The sequence below is a fragment of the Petaurus breviceps genome, unplaced genomic scaffold (genome assembly GCF_028583685.1).
Source record: "Petaurus breviceps papuanus isolate PSGF00001 unplaced genomic scaffold, PetGlider_PUasm1.0 125, whole genome shotgun sequence".
Lineage (NCBI taxonomy): Eukaryota > Metazoa > Chordata > Mammalia > Diprotodontia > Petauridae > Petaurus > Petaurus breviceps.
In genome coordinates, this window is record NW_027185653.1 from 2223748 (window position 1) to 2241604 (window position 17857).

Consider the following 17857-nt stretch of genomic DNA (forward strand, 5'->3'; position numbering starts at 1 on the left):
GAGAAAATTTATAAAGCAAAATCTTATGTAAATTAATCTTGAAAACTAAATATAAATAAGTTCTTGGAAAAAAATAATGCCCCAATGTATAGTGCATCTTAAATAAATATTCTCTCTCTTCATCATCATCATCATCAGCAGCAGCACCACCACCACCTTCAACAATCAATTCCAGGGCCCTCCCTCTCTTATTTACAATTTATTCTGCTATTGGTGGCCCCATTCATTCTTTTCTTCCATTCCTTCCAACCTTCTTTATTTTTAATTCTGCAACCATAATCAGATCAACTCTTATCATTGCTCATAGATAATGCCAGTCAGTCACCTCTATGTTAATAGTCACCATCCCTCCAACTTTACAAACCAAAAAGCCCCTCCCAGGACAATTCTCCAATATATATGTTGTCCTATCATATTAAAATATAAGCTTTTAGTGTAGGGATGTTTTTAGATTTTAGTTTACTGTTTCCAATACTTAGATAATGCTTTGCACATTGTAATTTCCTAATAGATGTTTTAATTCCATTAATTCCTTTATAAATTCATTGATAATAAAACCAAAGAGAAAACCTATTATTTCATGTCTCTTTTATTTGAAATGAGAATCAGCTTTGATAAAGTGTCTACTATGTTCCAAACACTGTGCTAAGTTCTGGGGATTAAAATACGAGTCTCTGCCTTCAAGGAGCTTACAATCTTTTGGAGGATATAACACATAAAATGAAGTTTAAAAGTGCACTTGGGTGGGGTAAGGAACAGCTGGAGTGGAAAATCCTCTAAGGAGGGCTAAGTTTCATAGATGAATTCATTGTAGTATTATGAGTACCTGTAAATGATAAAATACAGGAAATAAATTTTTCTTACTGTCACTACTTGACCAAGTCACTCAACTTCTTTGGGTCTCAATTTCTTCCTTTTCAAATTGAGGAGTTGAATTAGATGATCCTATGGTCCCTACCCACTCTATGATATTATTAAATTTGGTTTTAACCAGAAAAGTTGTAAAAGCAACTTGCATTTTGTGAGTAAGGATACACCCTGAGCAGTCACCTTAAATAAATAGTCAAAACACAAGAAATATTCTCTGTAGTTTATACAGCATTGTGTGAGGCATTAGAAGATATATAGTTTAAATAAGAGATAGTACCTATCCTTCATGAAGTGGGTATATAAGATTTAAATGCAGATAATTATAATGCACATCAAGGAATGATTAAACCATTAAAAAAATGTAAACACAAAGGGATATGCAATATCTAAAGTAAAAAAAAAATGTTCCTAATGGGCAAGGACATTCCATGGCAATAATGGTATTTGAACTGAACTTGAAATATTGAGTAGGGATTCAACCTAAAGTGAGGAGAGTGTTCCTGATATAGCTAACAGCATGGTCAGAGGCATGGATCCTAAAAAATCAGAGGCATGAGCAAGAGTGGGAGCAGTTCAGCTTTATTGGATTGTAAAGCATGTGGAAGAGAATAGTATGAGGTCAGTTTGAAACACACTTTTAATGTGAGTAAAAAACACAAAGCTCTAAAGGTTTTCTTACAAAAAATTAAGTTTCTCTATACATGGAGGTGATTTACATATATACACATAGTATGTGGGTAGATGCATATGTGTGTGTGTATATATATACACATATGCATATACATATGTATGTATATGTATACACACATGCATATATATAAAATGAGTGTGATGAAACAAATTCTCAGAGACTTTAAGATGAAAGATAAAGAGAGTATAATAATGCATTTTCCAGAAAGACAGCTAGTAATATCTGCAAATGGCCTTCACTGGAAGAAAGAAAAGAGACTGCTCCAATCAATAGGCAGATAGTCTGTAATGTAAAGATTAAGATCAGAATATTTAAAATTTAATACTTTGCTACTCCATATAGCACTTTGGAAGTCAATATCTTTGGAAACCTGGTCTGTTTTCCTGCTTTGAAAGCATTATATATTTAAGATTTCTAAATAATTCATCAGGTCCATGTGATTAAAAATGAAAAAAAAAAGTAAGTCCATCCATTATCTTCTGCAGCTTCTGTCTGGATATTATTTTTTTCTTCTAACTGCTTAGTAGACTTTCTTCCTCTCTTTTATGGGGAATTCAATAGATACATTAAAGGAAATGAGAAAAAAGCCCCACCTCACTATTTACAGATGTGGTTATTTAGATGATATGCATAGATAACTGCTGCACATGTACAATATGGAGAACACTTCATTTCATTGTTTCTTCTAGGTCTGATGACAAATTCTGTGATTAAATGACAAGGAAACATATTGCCTTCTTTGTTTCCCTCTGACCCATTCTGCGCTGTAGTGAAGAGCACGTATATAATTCTGAACCCTAGTAAATGTGAAAATGTAACAGCCGCTATCTTCAAGGAATGTGTGTACTATTCAGGAAAACAATATGCATATAACAGAAACAGTTAGTCCCAAATACATACAAAGTACATAAAAGATAATTAGGGGGCATTAATAGCTGAAAAGATCAAGGGAAAATGAGATAACATTTTAACCGAGCTGTGAAGGAAGCTAGGGATTCAAAGTGTCAGAAGTGAGGAAAGACTGCATTCCAGAAATTGAGGGGGGGGGGGGGGTGGACATCTCAGATGGAATGCCCTGTGTAATGAACAGCAAAAGAACTCAGTGTGTTTGGAGCAAAAAGTCCATGAAAAGGTAAAATGTGGCACTAGGTTAGAAAAGCAGGAAGGTTGGAATTACACCATAAAAGATTTTGAATGCCAAATACAGGCATTTGTATTTTATTGTAGCAGTAACGTGAAACCAATGCTATTTATTAAGCAGATGAGGTAATGTGCTTAGACCTGTATTTTAGGGATTTCAATCCAATAGCTTTGTGGAGAGTTTGCTGTTCTTTCCTTCCCATCTCAAGTTGTCATCATAAAACTGAAACCAAGAAGGAAAAAATAAAGACCAAAATAGGAGTTTGTTGTTAAAAAAAAAGATGTAATTTGATATATATTTTCACCCATGAACATGGTTATCTCTGGACACTAATTTTCTCAAGTAAGGGTGTTCTTGGTTTCTGAAATATCTTCCATTGACTTTTTTTTTTACAAAAGAATCTGGTTTTTCAAGGGAGATTTTCCCATTGATTTATAACAAATTAAAGTCTCCATGGAGAGTGGTATAGAGCATGGCACAGGATCAATGCCCTTAAAAGAGTTCTTGGTTTAAAGTAAGAGGACTTTGGGTCAGGTCCAACCTCTACTATTTCTTATACTTCTGATATTAAAATAAGCCTTTTGACCTCTCATGTTCCCAGGTTTCTTATCTGTAAAATTCAGGCTTGACTAGATAATTTCTAAGATCCCTTTCAGATCTGTAGCTATGATTCTAATAATTAAGTACAAGTCTTTCTTCTTACAGACATTGGTTGTATAACCTAAGGCATGCCCTTAACCTTTCAATTCTCCAGTTAACTCCCAAGACTATCAGTTTTGGAGGGCCTGGGGTAGGCAGAGAAAAGATGGTATAGGGAAGGCAGGAAGTTGCTTGAGCTGTCCTCAATTTCCCTCAGAAAAAATGTTAAATCAAGCCTCTAAACAGATTCTGGAGCAACAGAAGCTGCCAAAATATGGAGTGAAACAATTTTCCAGCTTAAGATGCCTTAGAAGGATTTCAGAAAATGGTCTCTCTCACTTGAGTAAAAAAAAAAGGAGTGTAGCCAAGTGCAGATGGTATCCAGGCAAGTCAGTGGGAAGCTCTTGGCCATAGTACAGATCAGCAACTGAGGCCAGGTTCCTGGTTCAGCAGGTCAGCATTGAGGCTTTTAGCCTCAGTAAAGAATGCAAATTGGGGGCCACAGGGCAATGGCAGACCAGGTGTGATTAAGCCAGGTGTGATTGCCTGACATCACAGTGGGCAAGACCCAAGCACCTTAAGCCCCATCATAGAAAACCACTTGCCCCCAGCATAAGAAGATTGAGATAGGGTCCCCTGTGTCAATGAGCAGAGCTCAACTTTAAAAGTCACAAAGTAGGATGGAAATCAATAAGAAATGCAAAAGAACTCTGACAATGGGACACTACTATGGTGACAAAGAATATCAAAACACAAACTCAGAAAAGGAGAACAATGTCACACTTCCCACATGTGAAGCCTCAAAGGGGAATATGAATTGGTGTCACATCCAAAAAGCCCTATTAAAAGAACTCAAAAAGGATGTTAAAAATTAAGTAAAAGATGTAAAAGAAAACTGGGAAAAGAAATTAAAGTTATGAAGGAGAATAAGAAATAAAATAATCAAAAGCTTGAAAAAGGCAGCCCAAAAAATAGACTGAAGAATATAACTCCTTAAAAATAGAATTATGTAATTGCAGAAAAAATGCCTTGAAGAAAACAATTTCTTTAAAATAGAATTGACCGAATACAAAAGGAACTGCAAAAAATAACTGAAGAAAATAATTTCTTAAAAAATAGATTTGGGCAAGTAGAAGTTAATGAACTATGAAACATCAAGAATTAGTCAAATGAAATCAAAATGATAAAAAAAAATAGAAGAAATGTACAAAAAATTGGAAAAACAACTGACCTGGAAAATAGATGTGGGCCAAACAATTTAAGAATTGTTTGGCTTCCTGATGACCATGATAAAAAAAAAGAAGCTGGAAACATCTTTCAAGAAATTATGCAGGAAAACTAACCTGATGTCTTAGAACCAGAGAGTAAAACAGTCATTGAGAGAATTCACCAATCACCTCTTTAAAATAGCCCCAAAATAAAAGTCCAATAACAATTGTAGCCAAATTGCAGAACTATCATGTTAAGGAGAATATACTGTAAACAGCAAGGATGGTATTATTTAAATATCAAGGAGTAATAGTCAGGATTACACAGGACTTTGTAGCTTCCACACTAAAGGAGTGGAGGGCTTGGAAGATGATATTCTGTGAGGCAAAGGAGTCTGGAGTACAGCGAAGAATCAACTACCCAACACAACTGACCATAATATTTAAGGGGTAGAGATGTCTATTCAATGAAATATAGGACTTTCAAACTTTCCTGATGAAAAAGCCAGAGCTGCACAGAAAATTTGATCTTTAAATACAAGATTCAATAGAAGCTTAAAAAAGTAAACAGGAAAGAAAAAAAAAAGCAAGTGTCATTCAATAAACTTTAAACTATTTTCCCCACATGGGAAGATGACACTTATACCTCTTGAGAATTGTCTCTTTTAGGACAGTTAGGAAGAATATACATACACAGAAGGTAAGGGTATAAGTTGACTTCAATGAAATGATACAAAAAATAATTAAGGGGTGAAAAACAGGATTATAGTGAGAGAAGAGCGAAGGGAGAGGCAGACTAGGGTAAAGTATATCACCTGAAAAGGTGCAAAAGACCTATAACAGTGAAAATAAAGGTTGGGACTAGCCATTGTTTGAATCTTATTCTCATTGGATTTGGTTCAAAGAAGGAATACTATGCACACGAATGGGTATAGAAATGTGTCTTGTCCTATACTGAAATGAAGAGGAAAAGTGGAAAGAAAAAAAAAGGGGGGAGCTGATAGGAAGGCAGAAGGGATGACAAAAATAGGAGGGGAAAGGGGGAAAAAGATGGGGCAGATAATAGGGAGGGCAGAGGGAGCAGAGCCAAGATGGCAGAAGAAAACAGGGATTTGTCATAGTTGTCTTTCAAACTCTTCCAAATGCTTTTAAAAATGAGAATCAGAACCCACAAAAGGCAGAGTGAAACACATTTCCAGCCCAAGACAACCTGGAAGGTCAAAAGAAAAAGATTTGGTGCATTAGGGTGTGAAAAGCACACTGTCCAGTCCAGACTGGGACAGCATAGACTGTGTCCCAGCAAACTTTGAGCAGGTCTCAGAATGACTGAATGAGTGGCAGAAGTGAAGTTTCTTGATTTCTTAGTTGACAGGTTCCAAAGACAACTTAGAAGGTCAGCAGAAAAGGCCTGTTGGACCTGGGTGAGAGTGGAGCATAGTCCAGTGCAGGCCACCCCAACAAACCAGGAGCAGACTTTGGTATAGACTGAGTCAGCTGTGGTAGTGGTTGCTTCTGGAGCTTTCAGCATTGATTCTTTAGTATTCTTTAAGTATACCATTATGTCATCTTCAACAAGTGATAGCTTTGTTTCTTTGACTGTTCTAATTCTTTTAATTTTGTTTTCTTCTCATATTGCTAAAGCTAAAATTTCTATTTCAATATCGAGTAACAGTGGTGATAAGAAACATCTTTGTTTCCACCCTGATCTTATGGGGAAAGTTTCTAGCTTATATTTGTGAACAACAATGCAATATTCACAACACCCATGGTGTTTATGAATATTCTCATATAGTTGTGAATCACAAAATGTAACAGGCTCTCCACATGGGGGACAGAACCAAAGCCTTTAGTCAAATACCAGAAAACTGAGTCCCAGAACCAGAAAATCAAAGTCATTATAGTAACCATGAAGTTGATACATGTGGTTAATGTAGTGAATACCCACATTCCCAAGCCTTCATAACAGAACAGGTTACCTCAAGCAGGGATCCTCTTGTCTCAGTCATGGTAGCTCCTCAACCTGGTTCATGGAAGCTCTCGGCAGAAGTTCTCAAAAGAAAAGTCTCAGCAGAAGTTCCCAGAAGAAAAGGCTAAGCAGAAGCTTTGTTTTCAAAATCAAATTCACTTTCTCCAGCCTAGGCCTCTCCTCCTCAGCCCCCATTCAGCTTGCTCCAAGAAGTTCTGAATCTCTAGCATGTGCTAATACTTTATATATGGTATTAACTCCCCCTTCCTGTTATGTAAGCAACAGGGGTTCATACCTTTTGTTTATTAACTGAGGCTTAATATAATTAACTTAAAATTAAGTGCTAAGTATCTGTTCACTTGCCATTAAAAGGGCATGGAAGATCTTCAAATCCCATTAACATTACAAAATCCCATTACATATTTTACATGCTCATGATTTTGGACAGCTGCTACTTAGCTTTTTTTTTTTCTTTCTGCTTTTTGGAGGGGCTAGGCAGGGAAACTGGGGTTAAGTTACTTTCCCAAGGTCAGACAGCTAATTTTGAGTTTCTGAGGTCAGATTTCAACTGAGGTTCTCCTGACTAGGGCCTGTGCTCTGTTTACTGTGTCACTTAGCTGCCCCTAGTTTGCATTTTAAGGAAAATTCCAATGATTTCTATATTCTCTCTTGTTTTTTAACAGGAATGGGTGTTGCATTTTGTACAAAGTTTTCATTTTCTGAATCTGTTGAGATAATCATGATATTTCAATTCTTTTTTTCTGTTGATATGGTCAATGATGCTGATAGTTTTCTTAATTTTGAATCAGCCTTGCATTTCTGGTATAAATCTTACTTGGGTAAAGTATATTATCCTTGTGATAAGTTGCTGTAATCTCTTTGATAATACAGTGTTTAAAATTTTTCATCTATATTTATTGGGGAAATTGGTCTGTAATTTTCTTTCTCTGTTTTGACTCTTCCTGGTTTAGATATCAGTACTGTATTTGTATCATAAAGAGAATTTGGTAGGACTCCATACATTTATCCAAATATTTTATGTACTATTGAATTTAATAGTTCTTTAAATGTTTGAGAGAAGTCACTTGAAAATTCATCTGGTCCTGCAGATTTTCTCTTAGGGAGTTCATTGATGGCTTATTCAATTTCTCTTTATGAAATGGTGTTATTTAAGCAATTTATTTCCTCCACTGTTAATCTGAATGGTTTATAATTTTGTAAATATTCCTTGATTTCACTAAGATTGTCACATACATTGCTGTGCATTTTGACAAATATCTCCTAATTATTGTTTTAATTTCATCATCATTTGTGGTGAATTCACCCTTTTCATTTTTGATACAGGTAATTTGATTTTCTTTCTAATTTTGGTCAAATTAACCAAAGTTTCTCCATTTTATTGTGTTTCTCATAAACTAGCTTTTAGTTTTATTTACTAGTTCAGTATTTTCAGAATTTCTAATTTGGTATTTCTTTAGGAATTTTTATTTGTTCTTTTGCTAGCTTTTTTAGTTGCCTGCCCAATTCATTGATCTCTTCTTTTTCTATTTCATTAATGTAAACATTGAGAGATAGAAAACTCCCCCTAAGAACCACTTTTACTGCATCCCTTAAGTTTCTGTATGTTGTCTCATTATTGACATGCTCTTGGATGAAGTTACTGACTGTTTATAAAATATTTTTTGGACCCACTCATTCTTCATGACTAGATTACTTATTTCCCAATTAATGTTAGTCTTTCTTTCCATATCCCTTTATTGCATGTAATTTTTTTATTGCATCATGTTATTAAAGAGGATGCATTTAGTATTTCTGCCTTTCTGCATTTGTGTGAGGGTTTTTTTTTTTGTTTGCCTAATTCATGATCAGTTTTTGTGTAGGTGCCATGTACCACTGAGAAAAAGGCATATTCCTTTCTATCCCCATTCAATTTTCTCCAGAGGTCTACCATGCCTACATTTTCTAAAATTCTATTCACCTCCTTAACTTAATTCTTGGTTTTTTTTTTTGTTTGATATATCTAGTTTTGAGAGGGAGAAGTTGAGGTCCCCCACTAGAATAGTTTTGCTGTATATTTCTTCCTCTTCTCTAAGAATTTGATTTCTCTTCCTCTTGGTGCATGTATGTTTAATAATGATATTATTACACAGCCTATGGTGAATTTTAGCAAGTTTTGGTTTCCTTCCTTCTTGCCTTTTAATTAGATATATTTTGTTCTTTTGCTTTGTCTGAGATCAAGATTGCTAACATTGCTTTGTTTTTAAGCTCAGCTGAAGCAAAATATATACCATTCCAGTCCTTTACACTTACTCTGTATGCATCCCTCTGTTTCAAATGTGTTTCCCTTAAACAACATATTGCAGGGTTTTGGTTTTTAATTCACTCTGCTATCTACTTCTGTTTTATGGGATAGATAGTTCATCCCATTCACATTTATAGGTATGATTACTTTCTGTGTCTTTCTCTGTATTCTATTCTTCTGCACCCCAATTATGCTACTCTCTCTCCTTTCTCCCTTTGTCTTATCACTACAGATTAGTTTTTAACCACCACATCACTGAATCAGCCTTTTCTTCTATCAACTGTTCAGTTTTCTTTCCCTTTTTCCTTCCTACTTCCTATAGTATAAGTTAGATTTCTATACCAGAATATATTATTCCCTCTTTGAGCAAAATCTGTTAATAGCAAAGTTCAAACAATGCTCATCTCCCTCCCTATTTTCCCTATATTGTAATAGTTCTTTTTTGCTTCTTCATGAGATGTAATTTACCCCTTACTGCCTCCTCCTTTCATCTTTTCCCAGTACAATCATTTTCAACACTTAATTAGATTTTTATCATCACATCAAAATGAACTTATACCCATGCCCTCTATGTATATCCCTCCTAAATCTTGTAATAAAGACACAGTTGTCAAGAGTTACAAGTATGCTCTTTCATTCTACAGATGTAAACAGTTTGCCCTTATTTTTTTCTTTCTTATTTATCTATTTATGCCTCTCTTGCATCTTGTATTTCAAGATCAAATCTTCCCTTGAATTCTGGTCTTTTCTTCAGGAAGGTTTGGAAGTGGTGCATTTCATTGAATGTCCATCTCCTCTCCTGAAAGATTTTTTCTTAGTTTTTTTTTTGGGTAGTTGATCCTTGGTTGCAATCCAATCCCCTTTGCCTTACAAGATATACAAACCCTCTGACCTTTTAATGTGGAAACCGAAAGGTCCTGTGTCATCCTCACTGTGTTCCATGATATTGAAATTGCTACTGTCTAGCTGCTTGCAGTATATTCTCCTGGACCTCATAAATTTGGAATTTGACCACAATATTCATTGGCATTTTCAATTTGGGGTCTCTTTCAGGAGGTGAATGGTGGATTCTTTGAATGACTAATTTACCCTCTCATTTTAGTACCAAAGGGAAGTTTTCATGATGATATCTTGAACGTTGATGTCCAGGCTCTTTTCATAATCACGGCTTTTTGGTAGAAAAATAATTATTAATTTTTCTCTCCTGGATCTATTTTCCAGATCAGTTGTTTTTCCAATGAGGCATTTTTTTCTATTTTTTTCATTCTTTTTATTTTGTTTGACTTACTAGTGTTGTCTCATAGAGTCGTTAGCTTTCACATGTCCAATTGTAAGTTTTGATGAATTGGTTTCTTCAGTGAGTTATTACATCCTTTAGGGTAATTCTAATTTTTTTCCCTTTAATGTATATTTTTTCCCATATTGTCAATTGCATTTTTCAAGGAATTATTTTCTACAATCAATTTTTGTCCTTCATATTTTAAGCTGACTCTTTCTTGCTTACCTCTCATTTAATTTTCCCAATTTTTCTTCTGCCTTCTTATTTGCCTTTTAATATCCTTGTGCTCTTCCAAGAATGCATGTTGGCCTGGAAACCAGTTCTGATTCCCCTTTGAGGTTTCAGATGTGAGTTATACTGACAATATTTTCCTTTTCTAAATTTTTGTTTTGATCTTCCCTGTCACCATAATAGTTATCTATGATCAGTGATCTCTCCTTCTGGAGCACACAGGTCACTGTCCTAAGCTCATTGTGCTAAAAATTAGGGTACTGTCACTACTTTATTTGTGGGTCCCTGAAGTGCTGACAGCTGGAGACTGTGGGGGTCTGGTAGCTTACCTGGTTGTGAACTGTAGCTGGTGGTTGTGTCTGGTGCATGCAGAGGCCAGGTGAGTTTTCTGTGCTTTTCTCCAGAGCCAATCAGAAATGCACAGGGGTGGGGCTGGCTGCTGCAGCACACTTTCTAACTAATACTGTGCTAGAGCATGGGTAGGTTCAGCTGCTGGTGGGTGCCTGTCCACCAGCATATGTACTAGTTTTCTGAGCTGAAGGTTGCAGGTTCCTCTGACTGTGTCAAGGCACACAGGGAGACTCCTGGTGTTGTTGCTTTCCTGCTCCACCCCCCTGGGGTTCATCATTGCCTGCTGGTTTGCTGAGGAGGGGCTTGTCGCTGGCTTGCTGGGATGCCTCCCATCCTTTTCTGCTCTCATTCCACTACAACAAGTGAGATTTTTCCTGTTAATTTCCCAGGACTCCTGTGCTAAAAGACTGCTGCACTCTGTCTTTCTGGTGACTCTGCTGTTCCAGGATTCTTTCTGGGGCAATATTTTCTAGGGGTTTTTGAGGTTAATATGGGAGGGTGTGTGAAATCCACTGATTATTCTGCCATCTTGACTCTGTGAAGTTGTTTTTTTCTTTTTTATACAATTTCAAGTATCATTGAAAAAATATCAGAAATAAATAAAATTTTTGATTTTCTAATACAAGAGTCAAGAGAACCATGAGAAGGTAAATAGGAAAGATAAATCAAAAGGGAATTGTTAAAGTTAAACTATTTACACGACTACAGGGGAAAATGATATTTGTAGCTCATAAGACTTTTCTCCTTATTAGGGTAGTTAGAAAGAATATATATCAATAGAGGGTGTAGGTATGAGTTCAATACAATGGGATGATATATAGAAAACAAAATTAAGGCTTCTACTTCTAGTGAACACCAAATGGCGGATGACGCCGGTGCTTCAGGAGGTGCGGGAGGCCCTGGGGGCCCCGGCATCAGAGGCCGGGGCGCTTCCGTGGTGGCTTCAGCAGTGGGGCCGAGGTCAAGGCCAGGGCCGTAGTCTAGGCTGGGGCCGTGGCCTTGGGGCGCGGGGAGGAAAGGCGGAAGACAAAGAGTGGGTTCCTGTTACTAAGCTGGGCCAGCTAGTCAAGGACATGAAGATCAAGTCTTTGGAAGAGATCTATCTTTTCTCCCTTCCTATCAAGGAGTCTGAAATCATAGATTTCTTCCTGGGATCTTCATTGAAAGATGAGGTTCTGAAGATTATGCCTGTTCAGAAACAAACTAGAGCTGGACAACGTACCAGGTTCAAGGCTTTTGTGCCCATTGGTGATTACAATGGCCATGTTGGTCTGGGTGTCAAGTGCTCCAAGGAAGTGGCCACAGCTATTCGAGGTGCTATCATTCTGGCCAAGCTGTCCATCGTTCCTGTGAGACCTGGCTACTGGGGGAACAAGATTGGCAAGCCTCACACAGTACCCTGCAAGGTCACTGGGCGATGTGGGTCGAATGCGCCTGATCCCCGCCCCTAGAGGTACTGGCATTGTCTCAGCTCCTGTACCTAAGAAGCTGCTGATGATGGCTGGAATTGATGACTGCTACATTTCTGCGAGAGGCTGTACTGCTACTCTGGGCAACTTTGCTAAAGCTAGCTTTGATGCCATCTCCAAAACATACAGCTATCCAACCCCAGACCTGTGGAAGGAGACTGTGTTCACTAAGTCTCCGTATCCGGAATTCACCGACCATCTTGTGAAGACTCACACTAGAGTATCTGTCCAGAGGACCCAGGCAGCTGATGTGGCAACCACATAGATGGTTTTTTATAAACAAATAAATTGAACTAAGACAACAACAACAACAACAAAAAGAAAACAAAATTAACGGGAGAGAAAGGAATGTACTGGGAGAAAGATGATGGGAGAGATAGAATGGGGGTAAATTACCTCACATTAAAGAGGCAAGAAAAAAGCTTTTAAAGTGGAAGGGAAAGAAGGGCAGGTTGGAGGGAATGAGTGAACCTTACTTTCATCAGAATTAGCTCAAAGAGAGAATAACATACACACTCAATAACATATAGAAATATGTTTTCCCTACAGGAGAGTAGGAGTGAAATGGGATAAGAGAAATTGGGCAGGGTTGATATAAAGTAGGGCAGATTAAGGGAGGTGGTAGACAGAATCAAAAGACTTTAAAGGAGGAAAAAACTGAAAGGAGAGAAAGAAAAGAAACAAAAATAGGAGGGGGTAATAAGATAGAGAGAAATAGAGTTAGTCTTTCACAACATGACTATTGTGGAAATGTTTTCATGACTACACATGTTTAACCTACATCTAATTGCATGCCTTCTCAATTGGAGGAGGGGGGCGGTGGGAGGGAAAGAAGGAAGAGAAAGAAATTGGAAACCAAAGTTTTAAAAATAAATGTTTAAATTGTTTTTACATGTAATTGGGGAATTGTAAAATACTAAGTAAAAAAAGAAAGGAGGGAGGGAAAATTAAGAGAAGTGGTGGTCAGAACCAAAAGTCTAATGAGGAGGGGAAGGGCGAATGGAGAGAGAAGAGTGTAAATAGAGGGGAAAATACTATAGAGGGGGGGAAATACACAATTAGTATCCATAACTGTGAATGTGAATGAGATGAACTCTTCCATTAAATGAAGTGGATGGCAAAATGTATAATATACAGAATCTTATAACATGTTTTATTATGAGACACATTTCAAGTAGAAACATATCCTTGAAGTTAAAAGACTTGTGTAGAATACATTATGCTTCACTTTGATTAAAAAATAGACAAAACAAGAGTTGTAGGTATCTTGATCTCAGATAAACCAAAAACAAAAATAAATCTAATTAAAAGAACTAAGGGAGGAAAGTACATATCACTAAATGGTACCATAAATGATGAAAGAGTATCAATACTAAATATATATGCACAAAGTATTATACCATTCACATTCATAAATAAGGTAAGTGAGTTATATGAAGAAATAGAAAGCAACATTATACTAGTGGGGGGGGGCTTCAAACTTTCTCCAGAAAATAAATAAATCTAACCACCAAATAAACAAGAAAGTATTTAAAGAGTTGAATAGAATTTTTTGCAGAGTAAGATATGATAAAGCTCTGCAGAAAACTGAATGGGTAAAGAAAGGAATATACCTTTTTTTGGACTGGTATATGGTACCTACACAAAAATTTACTATGTGTATGGGCATAAAACCCTCACAGTCCAATACAGAAAGGAGGAAATATTTAATGTATCCTTCTTCAAATCATGATGAAATAATTATTATGCATAATAAATGACCACAGATAAAAGCCTGAAAATTATTTGGAAACTAAATAATCCAATCCTAAAAATGAGTGAATCAAACAACAAATCATAGAAAGAGTCAATAATTTTATAAAAAAGAATGACAATAATGAGAAAATGTACCAAATTTTATGAGAGGCAGCAGAAGCAGTTCTCAGGGAAAATTTTACATCTTTAAATACTTCCAGACAACTATAAAAGTAGAAAGAGAATAAATTAAAAATCCCTATTTAAATGCTAAATTTAAAATTCTGAAATTTGATTTAAAAAAAAGAAAGAAGAAAATAAAATTACCAGTATCAAAAATGAAAAGGGTGAATTCCTATTAAGAGTAATTAAGGGGCAGCCAGTTGGCTCAGTGAGTAAGAGCACTGGCTCCAGTGTCGGGAAGACCTGGGGATCAAATCTGGGCTCAGATACACCACACCGAGAAATAACTGGCCGTGTAACCTTGAGCAAGTTACTTAACCCTGATTGCTTTAAAAAAAAAAGAGTAATTAAAGCCATAATTAGGAGCTATTTGGTAAGCTGTACAACAATTAATATGACAATCTTTATGCAATGGATGAATATTTACAAAAATATAATTTGCCTACATAAAAAAGAAAAGGAAATAAATTGCTTAACCTCATTTTAGAAAAAAATAATAATGTATTTAGCCATCAATCAATGAACTCCCCAAGGGGAAAAATCTATACAGGGCAACATGCATTTACAAGTGCATTGTATCAAACATTTAAAGAACAATCAATTCCAATACTACATAAGATATTTGGAACAATAGGGAAAGAGGGAGTCCTGCCATATTCCTTTTATGATAAAAATATGATGCTGATACCTGAACGGGCAAGTGCCAAAACAAAGAAAGAATATTATAGACCAATTTCCCTAATGAATATTTTTGAAAAAAAAGATGTTAGCAAACATATTACAGCAATTTATCATCTTGATAATACCCTATGAAAATATGGAATTCATACCAAGAAAGTTGGCCACATTGAATATTAGAAATACTATCAGCATAATTGTTTACATCAACAACAAAACTAAGATAAATCATTATTATTTCAATAGATTCAGAAAAGAAAACTTTTTACAAAATACAAAACCATTACTATTGAAAACTCCAAAGAGCATAGGAACAAATGATATTTTCCTTATAATGACAAGAATTTTCTTTCTAAAATCATCAGCAAGCATAATCTGTAAGGAGAATAAGCTAGGGGACTCCCCAATACAATCAAGTTAAAGTAAGAATGTCTATTATTACCATTATTATTCAATACTGTACAAGAAATGTTAATATTAGCAGTAAGAAAATGAAAAAGAAATTGAAGGTATCAGAATAGGGAATAAAGACGCAAAGCTATCACTCTTTTCACATGATATGATGGTATAATTAAAGAATACTATAGAATCAAATTAAAAAAAAAACTACTTGAAGCAAGAACCTTTACACAACAGCAGGATATAAAAACCCCACATGAATCATCAAAATTTCTATGTATTACCAGCAAAGCCAGAAGCAAGAGATAGAAAGAAAAAAAAATCTTTTAAAGTAACTGTAGATAATATAAAATATTTGATAGTCTACCTGAAAAGACAAACCCGACAATTATATGAACATTATTACAAAACATTTTTATACAAAAGTCAAGATCTAAATAATTGGGGAAATAGCAATTTTCATGGGTAGGCTGAGCTAATACAGTAAAAATTCTTCTCACTGCATTTTTGTACTTTGGAGCAGGAAGGAACAGAGCAACGTATGAGCAGAGCATGAGCAGAGATGGTGGCAGACAGACCTGAGGCAGAACAGCTAGAGTGAGTGAGAGAGGGACATTTTTGTTTAAGATAGACTTTTTTGCTTTGAAGACATGATGAAGAGAATATTTGGTGACATTGGGGCTCACTGAATTGGTAATGTGTAGCAACTACTTTCTTTCTATGATGGATTTGGCTCTGGTGTTTGAATAAGACTTTTGGTTCTGTCTTCCATATGGAGAATCTGTTATATTTTGTGATTTAGAAATATGCCAGTACATTCATAATCACCATGGGCTCTGTGAATATCACATTGGCATTATACTGAGAAGTGGAAATTGAGGTGATGCCCTTCAGTTGGGCAATGGCTGAATAAGCTGTAGTAGATGGATATAATGTGATACTGTTGTGCTATGAGAAATGATGAGCATCAGACTTCAGAAAAGCTTGGAAAGTCTTATATGGACTGATGCTGAGTGAGAGGAGCAGAACCAGGAGAACATTGTACATAGTTAAAACCATATAGCATGATGACTAACTTTGATAAACTTGGCTCTACTCAGCAATGCAAAGTTATAAGACAACTTCAAAAGGCTCATGATGGAAAATGCAATCCATATCCAGATAATTATGGAGTCTGAATGCAGAGTGAAGAATACTATTTACTCTCTTTTTGTTTTGTTTTGTTCCTTCTTTGTTTGTGGTTCATTCCATGGGTTATAATTCTTCTTTGCAACATGACTAATGAGAAAATTTGTTTAATATGAATGCATATGTAGAAGCTGTATCAGATTGAATGCCACCTTAGTGAGAGGGGAGGAGAAAGGAGGGGAGGGAGAGGGTATAAAATTTTGAGCTCCAAAGCTTGTGGAACTGAATGCTGTACACTAAAAATTAATTATTTTTTAAATGAAAGGAAAAACATGTATTTTCAAACATGCAGGGACCTGTTGAATCACATTGCTGTTTTATTCCAATGGCAAGTCAATCCTATGACCTGGGTTGCCTGTGTGCAGGGTTGTGACTATAGCTCCTAGTGAATCCACACTTTCTCCTTTATTGCTTGCCTGATACCACAGGACCTTGAAGTGGGTACAAATATTAAAATGGTAAGGATGATGTCTTTTGATTTGAAAATAAATTGAATTTAAATGAGACAAATTTGTATGAAGTTTTAAGCTTCACTGTCTCTTCTAGGGTCATTGGAGTCCAGTAGCAAGACCAAGTCAAAGCAACTGAAGCTCACTCAATATTCATTTTATGTCTTTGGTATCTTCATTGTCTAACAAAACTCTAAGTGCTCCAAAGCTCCTGCTTCAGCCACCTTTGTGTCCGTTGGAACAAATTGCCCGTGTCTGCCCATTCCATTGGGAGAAGTCTTCACATACTTGGTGCATACAGCACTCCTAACTCACCCAAAGGTTTTAGACCCCTTGGTTATCTTCATCCCAGTTTAGCCTACATTCTCAAATGGTTTATTGGGATGTGGCCACTGTTCATGCTCCAGCGTCGTGGAGGCACAGATGACAGTTGGGTGGACACCAGAGGTGGTGAGCAGCCCTGAAAAGAGCTCAACAGGCTGCAAACAAGAGATATTAGCCTTCCCTGAACACAAAATAATATACATACATTCACATATATATGTATGTGATAGTAATGGCAATTAAAGATTCCCCTGTATTGGCTTGGTTTTCAAATTGATTGTGTTAAAACCCAGAGTTTGTTAATCCCACCTGTGGGATGGGCTTGTTGATGTGAAAAGAAAGTCCTGAACTGGGAGGAGCTGGTGAGGTAGATTTGGAGAGACACTAGAGAGAGACGGAAGATCTTTTTGGAAGCAGGACCTCGTGGAGAGAGAGAGACTAAGAGAATTGCTGGTGGCCGCTTTGAATTGCCCTGGACTTTTGAGACCTGCCCCCTGAGCTGCCAAGGACTGAGGAGACATGGCTGTTTTGCTGGTACTTTGTCTGTCTGTTTTGATGTTATTTTGCCAGATTTGTCCACTGGTGAAAGACTGTCCTTTTGTTGAAGAAGTCCTGGAACCTGGCTGTTCGCTAAGAAGGCCTGCGACTGTCCTGCAGACAGAGAGTGAATACTGTCCACTGGTGAGGGACAGTACTGTTGTTGCAGGGGTCTGGAGACTGTCCTGCAGACAGAGTGAATACTGTCCACTGGTGAG

At 36.4% G+C, this 17857-nt stretch overlaps 1 pseudogene; it reads left to right on the top strand.

The window, feature by feature from the left end:
- The first annotated feature begins 11537 nt into the window (after window positions 1-11537).
- Window positions 11538-12437, top strand: LOC138163154 (small ribosomal subunit protein uS5 pseudogene; annotated as a pseudogene).
- Window positions 12438-17857: the final 5420 nt, after the last annotated feature.